Source organism: Haliotis cracherodii, unplaced genomic scaffold (genome assembly GCF_022045235.1).
Source record: "Haliotis cracherodii isolate W230 unplaced genomic scaffold, xgHalCrac1.p SCAF_6, whole genome shotgun sequence".
Lineage (NCBI taxonomy): Eukaryota > Metazoa > Mollusca > Gastropoda > Lepetellida > Haliotidae > Haliotis > Haliotis cracherodii.
In genome coordinates this window covers 38,112,081-38,129,075 of record NW_027266319.1, presented here as the reverse complement: position 1 = coordinate 38,129,075, position 16,995 = coordinate 38,112,081, and the positions used below count along the sequence as shown (strand labels likewise).

At 39.4% G+C, this 16,995-nt stretch overlaps 1 protein-coding gene across 3 annotated transcripts in view; it reads left to right on the top strand.

Annotated features, from left to right (window-relative positions):
- The window catches only part of LOC139444629 (protein kinase C delta type-like), a 133,658-nt gene that overhangs the window by 10,946 nt on the left and 105,717 nt on the right, over nucleotides 1-16,995 (top strand). Inside the window, exon 2 of one of the 3 annotated variants that reach the window (XM_071225546.1) lies at nucleotides 3,076-3,170. The exons of 1 other annotated variant lie outside the window; for it this stretch is intronic. The gene's annotated coding sequence lies outside the window, so the exon portion shown is untranslated. Of the gene's footprint in view, nucleotides 1-3,075; nucleotides 3,171-12,135; nucleotides 12,229-16,995 lie in introns of those variants that run through there. One more of the 3 variants, XM_071225544.1, reaches the window with a different exon arrangement.

Sequence of the window (16,995 nt, the reverse complement as noted above, 5' to 3'; positions counted from 1 at the left end):
CTCTCCCCTCTTCTAATCAAAACCCTAAAAAATAACAACAAAAATAACTGTGAACTGTAAATTTCCTGATTTTGTTGGATGGAAAACTTGCAGACCTGTTTTCACCCCCCTCATTCATTTCAGGAATTAATTTTTTTGGCAACATCGAACTATTCTCTTATCATGGTGTGTCAGGAAAGGTGACATCCCATAGATGGCATCCTTTCCATGTGAATGTAGCAGGATGTGGAGTCATCCCATAGATGGCATCCTTTCCATGTGAGTGTAGCAGGATATGGAGTCATCCCATAGATGGCATCCTTTCCATGTGAGTGTAGCAGGATATGGAGTCATCCCATAGATGGCATCATTTCCATGTGAGTGTAGCAGGATGTGGAGTCATCCCATAGATGGCATCCTTTCCATGTGAGTGTAGCAGGATGTGGAGTCATCCCATAGATGGCATCCTTTCCATGTGAGTGTAGCAGGATGTGGAGTCATCCCATAGATGGCATCATTTCCATGTCAGTGTAGCAGGATGTGGAGTCATCCCATAGATGGCATCCTTTCCATGTGAGTGTAGCAGGATATGGAGTCATCCCATAGATGGCATCCTTTCCATGTGAGTGTAGCAGGATGTGGAGTCATCCCATAGATTGCATCCTTTCCATGTGAGTGTAGCAGGATGTGGAATCATCCCATAGATGGCATCCGTTCCATGTCAGTGTAGCAGGATGTGGAGTCATCCCATAGATGGCATCCTTTCCATGTGAGTGTAGCAGGATATGGAGTCATCCCATAGATGGCATCATTTCCATGTGAGTGTAGCAGGGTGTGGAGTCATCCCATAGATGGCATCCTTTCCATGTCAGTGTAGCAGGGTGTGGAGTCATCCCATAGATGGCATCATTTCCATGTGAGTGTAGCAGGATGTGGAGTCATCCCATAGATGGCATCCTTTCCATGTGAGTGTAGCAGGATGTGGAGTCATCCCATAGATGGCATCCTTTCCATGTGAGTGTAGCAGGGTGTGGAGTCATCCCATAGATGGCATCCTTTCCATGTGAGTGTAGCAGGGTGTGGAGTCATCCCATAGATGGCATCCTTTCCATGTCAGTGTAGCAGGGTGTGGAGTCATCCCATAGATGGCATCCTTTCCATGTGAGTGTAGCAGGATGTGGAGTCATCCCATAGATGGCATCCTTTCCATGTCAGTGTAGCAGGATGTGGAGTCATCCCATAGATGGCATCCTTTCCATGTGAGTGTAGCAGGGTGTGGAGTCATCCCATAGATGGCATCCTTTCCATGTGAGTGTAGCAGGGTGTGGAGTCATCCCATAGATGGCATCCTTTCCATGTCAGTGTAGCAGGGTGTGGAGTCATCCCATAGATGGCATCCTTTCCATGTCAGTGTAGCAGGATGTGGAGTCATCCCATAGATGGCATCCTTTCCATGTCAGTGTAGCAGGATGTGGAGTCATCCCATAGATGGCATCCTTTCCATGTCAGTGTAGCAGGATGTGGAGTCATCCCATAGATGGCATCCTTTCCATGTGAGTGTAGCAGGATGTGGAGTCATCCCATAGATGGCATCCTTTCCATGTGAGTGTAGCAGGATGTGGAGTCATCCCATAGATGGCATCCTTTCCATGTCAGTGTAGCAGGGTGTGGAGTCATCCCATAGATGGCATCCTTTCCATGTGAGTGTAGCAGGATGTGGAGTCATCCCATAGATGGCATCCTTTCCATGTGAGTGTAGCAGGATGTGGAGTCATCCCATAGATGACATCCTTTCCATGTGAGTGTAGCAGGATGTGGAGTCATCCCATAGATGACATCCTTTCCATGTGAGTGTAGCAGGATGTGGAGTCATCCCATAGATGACATCATTTCCATGTGAGTGTAGCAGGATGTGGAGTCATCCCATAGATGGCATCATTTCCATGTGTAGCAGGATGTGGAGTCATCCCATAGATGACATCCTTTCCATGTGAGTGTAGCAGGATGTGGAGTCATCCCATAGATGGCATCATTTCCATGTGAGTGTAGCAGGATGTGGAGTCATCCCATAGATGGCATCATTTCCATGTGAGTGTAGCAGGATATGGAGTCATCCCATAGATGGCATCATTTCCATGTGAGTGTAGCAGGATGTGGAGTCATCCCATAGATGGCATCCTTTCCATGTGAGTGTAGCAGGATGTGGAGTCATCCCATAGATGGCATCATTTCCATGTGAGTGTAGCAGGGTGTGGAGTCATCCCATAGATGGCATCATTTCCATGTGAGTGTAGCAGGATGTGGAGTCATCCCATAGATGGCATCCTTTCCATGTGAATGTAGCAGGATGTGGAGTCATCCCATAGATGGCATCATTTCCATGTCAGTGTAGCAGGATGTGGAGTCATCCCATAGATGGCATCATTTCCATGTGAGTGTAGCAGGATGTGGAGTCATCCCATAGATGGCATCATTTCCATGTGAGTGTAGCAGGATGTGGAGTCATCCCATAGATGGCATCCTTTCCATGTGAGTGTAGCAGGATATGGAGTCATCCCATAGATGACATCCTTTCCATGTCAGTGTAGCAGGATGTGGAGTCATCCCACAGATGCCATCCTTTCCATGTCAGCCTGCTGATGGGGTTAACTTCTTTGGTCATGTGGACAAAGTGTCCGACCTCAGATCAGAAGGTCTGTGGTTCGAATCCCGTCACCACTCCGAAATGTTATGGCCACTACAATGGCAGTAGGTTACATAAGGACTAAATAAAAATAAAAATTATATTGATTGATGGCTCGACAATGAAACTTGTATGCCTCAGTTAACCCTTATCTGTATTTGCTTAATGACAATATCAACATTAATTCCGGCCTGGGATCTCTTCGATGTATTTTATCTATGCTAACCATCAAACACACATTGAGAACGACACGCTTAACACTTGATCCTTGACCTCTCTCAACCGTGACCTGGCAATACATCAAGGCCATCACCTCAGGGCGGTTATGTTAAATTTATTTATAGCTCATACAGAATGTCAATTGTCTTCACACAATTAGTTCTGTGTAACAATACCTACATGTTGTCTAACAGGTACAGGGGAAATGCCCATGGTGAAAAATTAATTGTTCAGTGTGGACTAAACCTGCTTGTTGGGAGGACATACATTTACCAGAAACACTGTATGAGTGAGTACTAGGACACTAGCTTCCATGTATATAATATGCACAATAGATACAGACGTGTCATAGTGTCATAGTGTCTTGCTCCACTTCTTTTTGTAACCTGTATGCTTGGCTGTAATTTATTTCTTGATAAATGTCTATTATCTTGCTTCAATTCTCATTCTCAAATACATTGTATCTTGCTTCAATTCTAATTCTTGAATACATAGTATCTTGCTTCAATTCTAATTCTGAAATACATAGTACATGTATCTTGCTTCAATTCTAATTCTCGAATACATAGTATCTTGCTTCAATTCTAATTCTTGAATACATAGTATCTTGCTTCAATTCTAATTCTTGAATACATAGTATCTTGCTTCAATTCTAATTCTTGAATACATAGTATCTTGCTTCAATTCTAATTCTTGAATACATAGTATCTTGCTTCAATTCTAATTCTCGAATACATAGTATCTTGCTTCAATTCTAGTTCTAGAATACATAGTATCTTGCTTCAATTCTAATTCTCAAATGCATAGTATCTTGCTTCAATTGTTATGCTGGATATTCATGTCATGGTGTACATACTCTCTTGCCCCAATTGATATTCTGGTATACATAATAATATCTTGCAACATTCCCTAGTATTCAATCCAGTGGTTGACAGACTTAATGTGTACTAAGGGTTAAGTGCTTAGCACTTGACTGACTCTGCTATTTGAGAAGGTTATGCAAAAGGAACATCACATTCAAACTTAGCTGTGAGCACACACACTGTAGTCTGTCTCCCAGACCCTAGGGAATAAATTAAAAAGGAGTCCAACTCAAGTCTACAATGATTTGGATTTTATTTCGTTTATTTTGTCGTAATAAATTTTTAAATAAGATAGCATTAATTCTGGGACTGAATGTCAGTTTACCACACTTTGTTCTGTGGCCATGGTGTTGTAAGCGATTACATCTAAGGTCTAAATCGTTGTATGTCTGGACTTATGTTTGTGAGCTATTTTGTTAAGTTTATTCAAAATTCCATTCAATATTGTTCACATTAATTTCAGTGGTATTGTGTGTGCGCAATATATTCATGACTATATGTTAAGCGGCAGCATTCAGTGGTCAAACACTACAAGTGGAGGTAAATCTGGGGTCAGTTCTGGTCGAAATCGTGTTGATAACATTTACTCCCCAAACAGAGTGGGCACAGGTGGGGATGGTCACTAGTCGAGGTCACTAGTCGAGGTCACTTGGTCCACTTAACACCTTCACTGGTAGAACAGGTTCCAGCAGTGCGGTAGACACCTCATACAGATTGAAAGGGTTAAACAGGTCTATGTATGTAAGTGTACTTGAGAAACAATACATTGTAATTGTGCAGTTTCCATTGAATAGAAAGGGTTAGAACAGATCCTAGTTGTGGTTAGTTTGTGACATTAATATTCGCCAGTTTTAGTTGGTATAGTTTATCACTTTATTTTGAACAAGAATCTTATACACATGCTGAATTCAAAGGAAGCTATTATAGTTTCTTTCCAAATTAGGGAATTATATTTTTCTCAAATGTGAAAAGTTTTTAGTAAAATGGAAATATTTCTAACTCTGGATCGTGAAATGTGTTCAGTGTATTGGTTCTTCGCCATTAATAGGGATATGTTAGTAAATGGAACATGATGAATGAAACAAATGTTTGAAGTTTGAACACTTTCCTAGAAAGAGGTCTCTCCATCCTCACAAGGACTTTGTTTCTATAGTTACCGTATCTGCATTGTTCTCCTTCCATGTATGGTGGTCTTGAAGCTTTGACAAGAAATGCCGAATTATCCACAGCTTTTTGGGTATTGATGTCAAAGGAATGGGATGATCACAGCAATGTTTTGATTGGATGGTCAATAATTTTATGTTCTTTTATTGACTGACTTCAGGACCATTCTCCTTAATGTTGCATTAAGTTATATAAAATCTTGAACACTGGAAGAATGATGTAATCCATGTCATTCTTTGAAACCGTTTGATGTTTAATGAAGATGTAGTGGAAGAATTATCTAAAAAGGTTGTTTAAAGATATTTCTATTTCTGAAAAATGTGAAAAATTTGGAACATTGAGATTTCTCTGGTATTTTTACCTGAGAGCCATGTACTTAGGTACTTTTGGTAAAACGAAAATAAGCCTTTGGATTGCAGTATTAACTTTAACCAATTAATACAGCTATCTTGTCTTTGCATTTTAAACATTTATGGCATTGAGAATATTTACAACAAAAAGTTTGAAACATATTTCCCAGTTATGGGAATAGTGGGTAAATGTCAGTCTGACGAAAAGCAGTGAAATTTCAATTGTTTTAAAAGTTTTGATTAAAATTTTTGAAGTAGCAATATATGTGTGTCATAATGACATAAATGACATCTCAATACTTGGTGCAGACTCAAGTCCGTGGTGGGGACTGACGTTTACCATACTCTTGAGACATGGGTTAACACACGAGGGAGTTATGATCGATAGTAGAAAATTACAAACACCAATCTACTCAGTATCAACTCGTAGTGGTCAATTGCTTGTTATAGCGAAAGTGACCATGTGCAATGGGAGTAAGACACGTCAATTTCGTGACAACCCTCTAAGGATCTGACTGCATAATAGAGTTGTACTTTATCATCTGGGGCTGGCTGGAACATAAACAGAAAATTAGATCTTCATTCTTTAACACACACATTATTTAAAGTTTCAATTACACAATTATATTTATGCCGGAAATTTGTTTGTGGTTTCAGTTTTGATTTAATGTTTATAAGTTTTGCATGTGAGGGAAGAAACACTAAAAAAAGAAACAACAGAAGGTATATGTCTGTATTCAAGGAAAATATTTATTCATGTTGCTTGAAAAAACAATATTATTTGAATTGCAAAAATATAATAAAATGAAGAACTACTGATTTTGTTGTTTAAATATTTTTTCATAACAATGAAAATTGGTATTCTTTATGGTTTTCTTAAAATCATATGATATATGTAAATACGTAAATAATTCATGAAACTGTACTACATGTATGTAAAATGTGGCTTTGTATTTTCCATTAGATGTGAAAAGATTTCCACCATATGTTGGGAAACGTTAATCATAATAATTTAATTGATGTTGGCATGTAAATATTTTCCAGATATTAACATGATTAAGGTTGTTTAAAAAAAAGTTAATATATGATGTCAACATTGTATGAATGATCAACAGTATGCTCATAATTATTTTGGAATAAAATATGTTACATACTTGTGAGGGTCATTAAGTGACTAAGCAGTAGAAGGTGCTGTACAGAGTAGTCTCCCTTTCCTGTATCAAGATCTGATGGTCATGGGTTTAAATCAGCGCCATTCTCATGCTCATATATGTTTCTCAAAATTTATGAACGTCTTCAACCTGCATCAGTTTGAGTTTTCTTCCATCTTTAAACTGACACACCATTATATAACTAAAACACTGTTCAAACCAATATTAAACTCAACTCACTGACATACAGCAAAAGTATGGGTAATGTGAATGGCTTCTTGCTCCACTTGTCAGTGAGTGTTGACACAGTTTATGAAATGTACATAACATCAAGGTCCAATGTCAGTCTTCATCACTGTACTATTACCCCTGTCTAGCCAGTTCATCAGTGCGGCATCATATTTCATCCATCATTATGTCAGTCCCCCTGGGTTTAGTGATCGACATGGCATGAATATCACAGATGAAATGTATGACCAGTGAAATATACATGACTGTCAGTTTCACTTGGTCTGGAAGTGTGTCACCAGTAATGTACCTTTCATCAGTTCTTCCATGCAGAAATAAGTGTACTTGACACGAAAATCATATTTGTAAGAGAAACTTACCGTACCAATGAAAATCCATCATCTATTTATTAAGATGTGAGTCAGTTTCAAAATACGTCACTGAACATCCAAAACAACAAATGTCCCGATGCCTTTTATCGTTTGTTTGTTGTTTAATGCCGCATTCAGCAATATACAAGCTATATGATGGCGGTCTGTAAGTAATCGAAACTGGACCAGACAATCCAGTGATTGACATCATGAACATCAATCCACGCAATTGGGATACGATGACATGCAGCAACCAAGTCAGCGACCCTGACCACCCAATCCCGTTAGTTGCCTCTTTCGACAAGCATGGTTGCCTTTTACGGCAAGCATGGGTTGCTGAAGACCTGTTCTACCCCGAATCTTCACGGGTCGCCTTTTATCATGGATTTTCTTGACTCATGAATTTTCCTGACTGCTAGGATATTGAAGACATTCTACAATTGTCTGACTGTTTGGGAGTATTTGTGCTCAAATTACTGAGATGCAGCTAGATCTGACTTACTGAAAAACTTTTCCTTGCAAGTGAGCCAAATGCTAATGAAACATATGCATGTGTCTTACTAGTGAAAACAAGATCAATATTTTTACTGTGTGAAGTAAAATTTGATTATTTCAGTGACAGTGACATACTGACTACCGTATTTGACATAATAAGCGCCCAGGGCGCTCTCAAAATTAGAAATAGGGGGGTCTTATTAGAATAATATTTTGGTATAAAAAGTTGAAAGATAAATTTTGTGGTTTATGCTGACAGCCTGAAATGTTTATATATATGACAGATATATTATTCCAGAATTTAATTGCCCATTATTAAGGGTGCATATAACAAACAAGTGCGTATTATATGCAAATAAATAAGTCTTGTGTATATTTATCAATCGGAAGGGGTGCTAATTGGGATTGTTCACTAGCCAATATATTAGCAAATATAGCTGTGGGCGCTTATTAATGCAGTGGGGCTTATTACGTCGAATACGGTAGTTATTAAGCAGTGCCCATTGCTTAATGACGCAGGACCTGTCCAACATACTGATACTACATGCCCTACTGATTGGTGACCGCCTCCGTGGTCTAGTGGTAGAGCATCCGCCCGGAGAGCGGAAGGTCCGGGGTTCGAACCCCGGCCGCGTCATACCAAAAGATGTTAAAAGATGGTACTTGTTGTTACCCTGTCTGGCGCTCGGCATTAAGGGGCTAAAAGTTTACTGTGTCTGAGTGTCATGTTAAACTGCGACATGGTATCTCAGTGAGCTAGCACTATAAATCGGCATCAGTCCGGACTAGTAAAAGCAGCTACACAAACACACACGTACATGTCGCTATATGACTGCAATAATCCTGGACGCGACGTTAAACCCCATTTCACCTCACCTCACCTCACCTACTGATGGATGCGACATTCATACATTGTGGAACAATGATTTATGCCATATCTGCAATATTTTATAAGTTTACTAGTTGTCATCAATATCAGGTGTAAAGAAAAAAACTTATTTTTTGGTAAGCTGAAAGGTTTTTGTTATAAGAATGATGAGATTTGTAGAAATGACTTAATCATGGACCATGTTTTAACAATGATTCATCAAAACATTAAAGACAATGAAAAAAAGACATGATAGCAATTTAACAATGACAAGTATAGCATCACTGACACAAAAACAGTGACAAGTATGACATCAATGACACGATAGAATGACTGTGATGATAACAAAGGCATGATAACAATTACATGATGACAACAACATAACGATGCCATATGACAACAACATTATGATGCCATGACAACAACATAACACTTACACGATGACAACAACATAACGATGCCATATGACAACAACATTATGATGCCATGACAACAACATAACACTTACACGATGACAACAACATAATGATGACATGATGACAACAACATTATGATGCCATGACAACAACATAACACTTACACGATGACAACAACATAACGATGGCATGATGACAACAACATAACGATGACATGATGACAACAACATAACGATGACATGATGACAGCAACATAACACTTACACGATGACAACAATATAACGATGACACGATGACAACATAATTATGATGCCATGACAACATAACGATGACATGATGACAACAACATAATGATGACATGATGACAGCAACATAACACTTACACGATGACAACAACATAACGATGACATGATGACAACATAATTATGATGCCATGACAACATAACGATGACATGATGACAACAACATAATGATGACATGATGACAGCAACATAACACTTACACGATGACAACAACATAACGATGACATGATGACAACAACATTATGATGCCATGACAACAACATAACACTTACACGATGACAACAACATAACGATGACATGATGACAACAACATAACGATGACATGATGACAACAACATAACGATGTCATGACAACAACATAACGATGTCATGACAACAACATAATACTTACACGATGACAACAACATAACGATGTCATGACAACAACATAATACTTACACGATGACAACAACATAACGATGGCATGATGACAGCAACATAACGATGTCATGACAACAACATAATACTTACACGATGAAAACAACATAGCGATGACATGATGACAACAACATAATGATGACATGATGACAGCAACATAACGATGTCATGACAACAACATAATACTTACACGATGACAACAACATAATGATGGCATGATGACAGCAACATGACGATGACATAATGGCACCAACATAACACTCAGAAATCGAATGGAGAATTTCACCCACTATACCTCTATTATACAATCCAGGTTATGCGTTAGGAAGCTTTTTGACACCAATGTGTTCATGTGTAAACAGCAATGTGCATCACGCTCTCCAACCGTAAACCTTTGAAAAATAATTTTCAAGTATTCCATGGGGACAATGTGGGTATTCATTTTGCCCTGGCCTTTCTGTACAGCAGTAAATTGCTAACCCAGACGGCCATGCTACCTTTCTTAACACTTTCTTTTTTTGTGGCTTATGGTGAGGCTGAGTTTGATATCAGTAACATGACAACGATCTGTGTATGTCCGTGGTCTCCTTTCAGTGTCAGCCATGCAGACAGCGACAAAACTGACAGCACCTCGATACATTATGTATCAGTAAACTCTTCACCACAACAGTTCCTAAGGACAGATGCCCACTAGGGATTAGTTCATGCTGTAGTGAATATGAAAATCTAATGACATACCAACTGAATATAAGAGGGGAACATATAGAAAAATACCAAAACAATGTGTGCTTTAGGAGTCAGTATTTATTGATGTTTCTTGTGTATATATATGACCCACAGAGAAATGTAGAATTTCTGGCTGCTACATTGTTAATGAATCTCTGGTTACCTTTGAGCTACAAACATAACAGGTCCTGCTATGTTAACAGACCTGCTATGTTAATACAGCGAATACAGTAAAGTTGTTGTTTTGAGTTTGTTTATCGAGGATTGTTCAATTTTACATCTCATCTTTGTTGAGACTTTAAGGTTTGTCTGACCCAAAAGTTTCTCCTCAATGCTTGCAGACCGCCTCTGTACCCTAGGGGATAGGGAGTATGCCTGGAGAGCGAATATTCGGATGTTCGATCTCCGGATGTGTCATACCAAAGGACTTTAGAAGATGGTACTTGTGTACCCTGTCTGGCATGAATGGGATAAACCAAGGGCTGGTCGGCTGTTGGTATGCTGTATCTGTGGGGGGTATCCATGTTTAAACTGCAGCATGGTATCAATTGACTAGCGCTATAAAACCAGCATAAGTCTGGACTAGTAGAAACAGTCACACACACGTCACAATATAAGTGAATGACACATAAAACCCCATATCACCTCCCCTCAATGCTTGCAATATAATCATTTTGAAATGGACAATTGTAATTATCTATAACAATCAATACATTTGAGCATGGGTCTGCATCCAGTGTACAAGCAAACTGCTGTTGTTTAGCGTCTTCCAAATCAAGGAGCGTATTCATTGCACATATCGTGTACTTGTCAATCACTCATCTCTTATAATGTGATTGGTGTGTTGATTACACGATTAGTGACCATTTGTAGCAAAACTTTCACCTCAAAGGAGACAGCCAGAATTGTTAATGGCAGCCACAGAGATGCTGACAGTATTGACTGAAAGGGTTCGAGGAAGTCACTATTATGATAGTGCTACCGTTTTCTGAAGATGCATCACATTCGTATTTGTCATGCAACTCCAGATTATGAGGAAGGAATGTCTGTAGTCAACTGGTCAGTATGTGTGATTGATCGGTCAAGGTTAGGGAACTTGATGAGTGTATGCAGACTGCTTGGCCAGACATGAAGCATGTTATCTGAATGGCTTGTTGGTGATCTGTGGAGGTTGAATCTCTCTGGTCAGGTTTTAGAAAGTGTTGATTAAATCTGGATTTAAATGAATAAAGCTGTGAAGCTTTGGATCATGCAGATTGTCTTATTTGTCCGTCTTCCCCCCCTCTCCCCCTTCTTGACCTTGCAACAACTCCGGGCCCTCCCTCCCCCTTAGATCCCCTTCATTCACACACCCACTCCCTCAACCCGAAAACATTGTAACCACCCCTTCTTCCCTCCAGATCTACCTCCCCCAACACTGACACCCCACCCCTACCTCACCCCGGATCTACCTCCCCCAACACTGACACACCACCCCTACCTCACTCCAGATCTGCCTCCCCAACACTGACACACCACCCCTACCTCACTCCAGATCTACCACCCCAACACTGACACACACCCCTACCTCACTCCAGATGTACCTCCCCCAACACTGACACACACCCCTACCTCACTCCAGATGTACCTCCCCCAACACTGACACACCACCCCTACCTCACTCCAGATCTACCACCCCAACACTGACACACTACCCCTACCTCACTCCAGATCTACCACCCCAACACTGACACACCACCCCTACCTCAGTCCAGATCTACCCCCCACCACCTCACTCCCACTACAAGCTATATTACATATGATCAAGTCTATGTATACAACAGCAATCACATTGATATTTACTTCCTGGTTAAGAAGTCATGTCGTCCATTTCACTCAGGCAATTGTAGATAGCTACTGAGGCATATATCCGGGTACTGTTACATGGACCTATTGTGTCAGATCCCCTCGTCTTTGCTCCGTCATTTCACCAGATACCACATCTACAACACACAAGGTAATGTCAAGCCTATGTGCAATGCACAACTTTTAGTAAGAGTAAAATGCAAGTTGGAACCGTTCACATATACTGTCAATCAAGAAACTGCCAGGATGGCGAGTCCTGTCATGTCAATGACTGTCAAGCTTTACTGACATCTTCAAATAGGTCAGGCACGATGTCTATTATTTTGGTGTTACTCATTCCGGCTTGGGTTTCCCAACATTCAAGCATACGCAGTTGGTTGAATATAAATATACAGCTGTATAAAAGACAGATATTTATGACGACAAGGTTTAGTAGGTGAGCCATGCTCTCCACTACGACACTGATATGCATTACCTGTAAGCCTGTTTGATGGGAAGAGTGGACTTCGCTTGGGAGATGGTTGTGTGAGGGTAATGTGAAACTCCTGGTATGCCGGACTGAAACTCAAGTGTACTCACGTGTATAGCATAGACTTTCAAGTCACGATTCAGGCTAACATTGTAAGGCTGGGAGGAATTAGAAATACACACAAAGTCTTGAGACAGAAGAAACCAATCATTTGCAGGCAGTGTTTGAAAGCTGGTAAATATTTTTCTTGATTTTTTTCTCAGAATTTACCTTCTTCTTGATTGCATTTTCAGATAAGTTTAAACTTTGAGGTTGAGTTGGGTTTTTATTTTGATCAGCTTTTCAGTAATATGGTGATGTGTCAGAGTCCATATTTACTTTTTGTGTGACCCCCTATTACCTAACCAACTGTAGGTCTCAAGAGTTGGGTTCAAATTGTCCAGTCTGAAATTGTTTTACTGGTGCCCTGGTAAAAGGGATTCAGGTACACTCGTCCCGTCCCAGCCCTATTGTCAGCTCGTGAAGCCTGATGTGATGTGGATTATTGATGTTTACCACTTAAACTCACTGGCGCTGTCGTGGTGCTTAAGGAGTAAGGCTTCTATTAGGAACTAAGTTTGGATTTGTACCCATGACGAGTTGATCCTGTCATGGCTAGGGGCGACAACTCTTCAAATTGAGACACCTTAGATCGACAACAGGGTTTGAAAAAGTTGCTGTCTTTTCTGATGCTCACTCTGACTTTACCGCACATATTAGAATCATAGAAGTACTGATTATATTTTCAGACAACTTTTGAGCACCTTTCAAAAGCATTTTAAATTGGAAAGCACTTTTTAAAATTGTTTTTGACATTTGTGTACATTAACTTTTGATGGATGTGATTCATGTGGACTATGTAAATGGTGTAGTTTATCAAGTTGAAAAAGGTCATATATGATCACACATTGCGATATTCTATGTCCAGACTTCGAAACATTGAAATGATGTGAGGAGGGTCTTTTGTAATGAGGACGATGGGAAGGAAAATCTAATAATCAATTCATTATGGCTTTACTGACCTGTTTTATTTGTAGAAATGTTATCATAAAGTGTAGTGTCATTGAAAGTTGAGAATAAGAAGCCCAATTGTCAAGTGACTTGTTTTGTGGTGAATGCATATTTCATTAGTTGAAATTGACAAGGGTTGTCAATTTCATGTATATTTCATGTTATATATGCTAACCATAAGATTTGCTCTTTTCAGTTCAATTATGAGAGTTCAAAACTGAATTAATTTGAGCATTGTCACAGGAACCTTGAGCATTTGCTTAGTAATGTACTGTTACTCCACAATTAACTGGAATTGGATTAATGTGTAAAAGAACATGTTTGATTGATTTTCCTGTCATTCTTTTCGCAAGGGCACACACTGCATAATCTTGGAATGATTGAACGACAGATCGAAATGACCATTTAAATGACTTGTCAGTAAAAGTGTATATTCAAGGAAGTCGAGAAGTGGTCTTAATGCAATGTCATTGTTGATAGAGTGTATCAGTATCCTGAGAAAGTATGTCGGTGAAGACAGGTTAAGACATTAGCATCACAAAGCAAGCAGATACAGGTCACAGGGGTTTAACTTACATTGGGTTGATAGGTTATGCAGTGAAGTATGTGTCATGGACCGATTACCGGTATGCAAAAAGGAGGGTGTATTTTGTAATCACAAGCATACATACAATACCTTACTTTATGAAATTGGTGCAAACATGAAACTGATGCAAACATTTAAATTTGAGACCACCCCCTGCTCGCATTTATGTGGTCTTGGCTTGAAACTCAAAACAGTCATCCATCTATGGAAATTGTCCATGTTATTGAAAAGGAAAGATGCATTTTGTGATTAAGACTTGACATACTAAGAAATTAATGCATGAAATGTGAGTGTCCCTTGTTTGTATTAATGCGTTCTTGACAACCGTGTAGGTGAACGTCCAGTAGAGTAACAGCAGCATTTGAGATACTTGATTTATACACAATAATGATGAATTATATTCAACATATCATGGTAACTTGTTTAACAACACATGGAACATTTTTCAAACCACATTGCCTTTCTCCTTTGACTATGCTAATGTGTGATTTCCTGTGTTAATGTTTATTGTTTAACACTCAGCAATATTCCAGCTGAATGATGGTGGTCTGTAAATAAGCAAATCTTGACCTGATAATCCAGTGATTGACATCATGAGCATCGATCTTTGCAATTGCGAGCCAGACCACCCCATCCCATTAGTTGCCTCTTACAAGAATTGGCTGCTGATGACAAATTCTATGTATACATGTGTATCTAGAACCAATCATAGAACAATGGGAGAGAATATGTCTTGTTCTTATTGGCTGCTTGTAAATAATGTATGTCGAGTCTAGTTCGCTCTATACAGCTGATTCCTTGACAGTTAACATGTATTTTGTGTTAACAGGATTATCCTATTGAAAGATTTGAAGACTCCAAATAAAACAAATGCAGATTCAATATGCAACCAGCAGTGCAGAGTTGGCTCCGTCAATAAGACCGCCTCCGTGGTCTCGTGGTAGAGCGTCCGCATGGAGAGTGGAAGGTCATACCAAAAAATGTTAAAGCATTGTACTTGTTGTTACCCTGTCTGGCGCTCGGCATTAAGGAGCTAAAACAAGGACTGGTAGGCTCGGAGTCAGTACACTGTGTGTGAGTGAGGTATTCATGTTAAACTGGGGCATGGTATCTCAGTGAGCTAGCACTATAAATTGGCATCAGTCCGGACTCTATTAAGTACAAGCAGCCACACACACACACACACATGCATGCGCATTGCTATTTATAAGGGCAAAAATCTTTGATGCAAGTTTAACCCAATTTCTCCTCACATGTAAACAATAATCAATAATTGACCACTGGTCAGTGGATCAAATTTCATTCTCAGCTCCCTGGGGAGTCTGCTGTGTGATACATAACTTGATATGTATAATTCATGTCTGCTTTGGTTGAAACGCTCCTGTCTTTATATCAAAATACATTTGTCTAATCCCTGTTGAACCCAGTAGCTGTAAATCAAGGGGCCCTTCTCCTATTCTTGCGGATTCCCTTATCTTGTGGCTAAACGTGTTTCCGCTATAAATACACAATGCGTCAGAGATGCAGTAAGTAGGGAGTGTGAGGATGTTGTTTATCACTAATTGTTCTGACTATTGGTAAGTAATAATGAAGTCATAAAACAATGAAGAAGTAAACACACAGGTCCACAGAACCTCAATATTCACCCTATGTCCATAATGCATCATAATTGAACAAGTTGTTCCATAAACTTATTGCTGCTTGCAAAACTTGGTCGGCTAGCTTCATATAAAAAAATATGGAAGATAATAAGGGCCATACTTGCGAGGAGCTACCTCAATATTCACCCTGTGTCCATAATGCATCATAATTGAACAAGTTGTTCCATAAACTTATTGCTGCTTGCAAAACTTGGTCGGCTAGCTTCATATAAAAAAATATGGAAGATAATAAGGGCCATACTTGCGAGGAGCTGTTGGTCACACTACAATCTATACCCCAGCAATGTGGGCAGGGGTCATACTGTTGATCACTGAGTGGAATTCTATCATTACTTGTTAAAAGAACTTACTATTTGACCGACAAGTTGGCGTCTTGTAGGAACCCATATGTAAGTTGAGTGGCAAAGTTTTATGTGACAGCATGTTTGCACTTTTGAATTATGACCTGATAGTCAGGTGGTGGTACGATAGACCTTGTTTCATACACAAATATTTCTCTGAAATAAAGCTTTGTGAAGCCGTAATGATAAATTAGCTACGTGTGTCAGAGTACAGGATTTTATGAGCTGAATGTTTGTGTACTCGCTCTCAACGACACTAGCCCATTCAACTGATACTCCCTTACCGAGACGCTTGTGGCAGATATAGTTCATGATGAAATTGTGGAAATATTAGAAACTGGAGCCAAACAATCAAATTCATTCTAACATTTGACTCCTTCATTTGACAGTCAGCATACAGAGACTTGTCCCAATATATGTGGTGATTATGAGACAGTATGCACGGTATAGTGTTTGTGTAATTAACAAGCTGACATTTATTGGGATCCGGTCTCTTGTCAGAGATAGCATCTTCAGCACAGCTGACATTTAACTGATATGGAAACAGAGCCTGTTCCAAGACTGCTGTTGTTACAGGCAGTATAGACTAAGCCCAAGTTATTTATGTCCCCTGTATTGTGGATTTCACAAAGATAACTTTTACTTTATGCGAGTCGCTATGTGAAATAAGAAAGTCTTCCATTGTGGAAAGGTAGAAGTACTCTGTAAGTATATTGCGATATCATGAATAATTTCTGGAATAATGCCATGAATAATGTCTTGATTAATGCCATGAATAATGTCACAAATAATGCCATGAATAGAATAATGT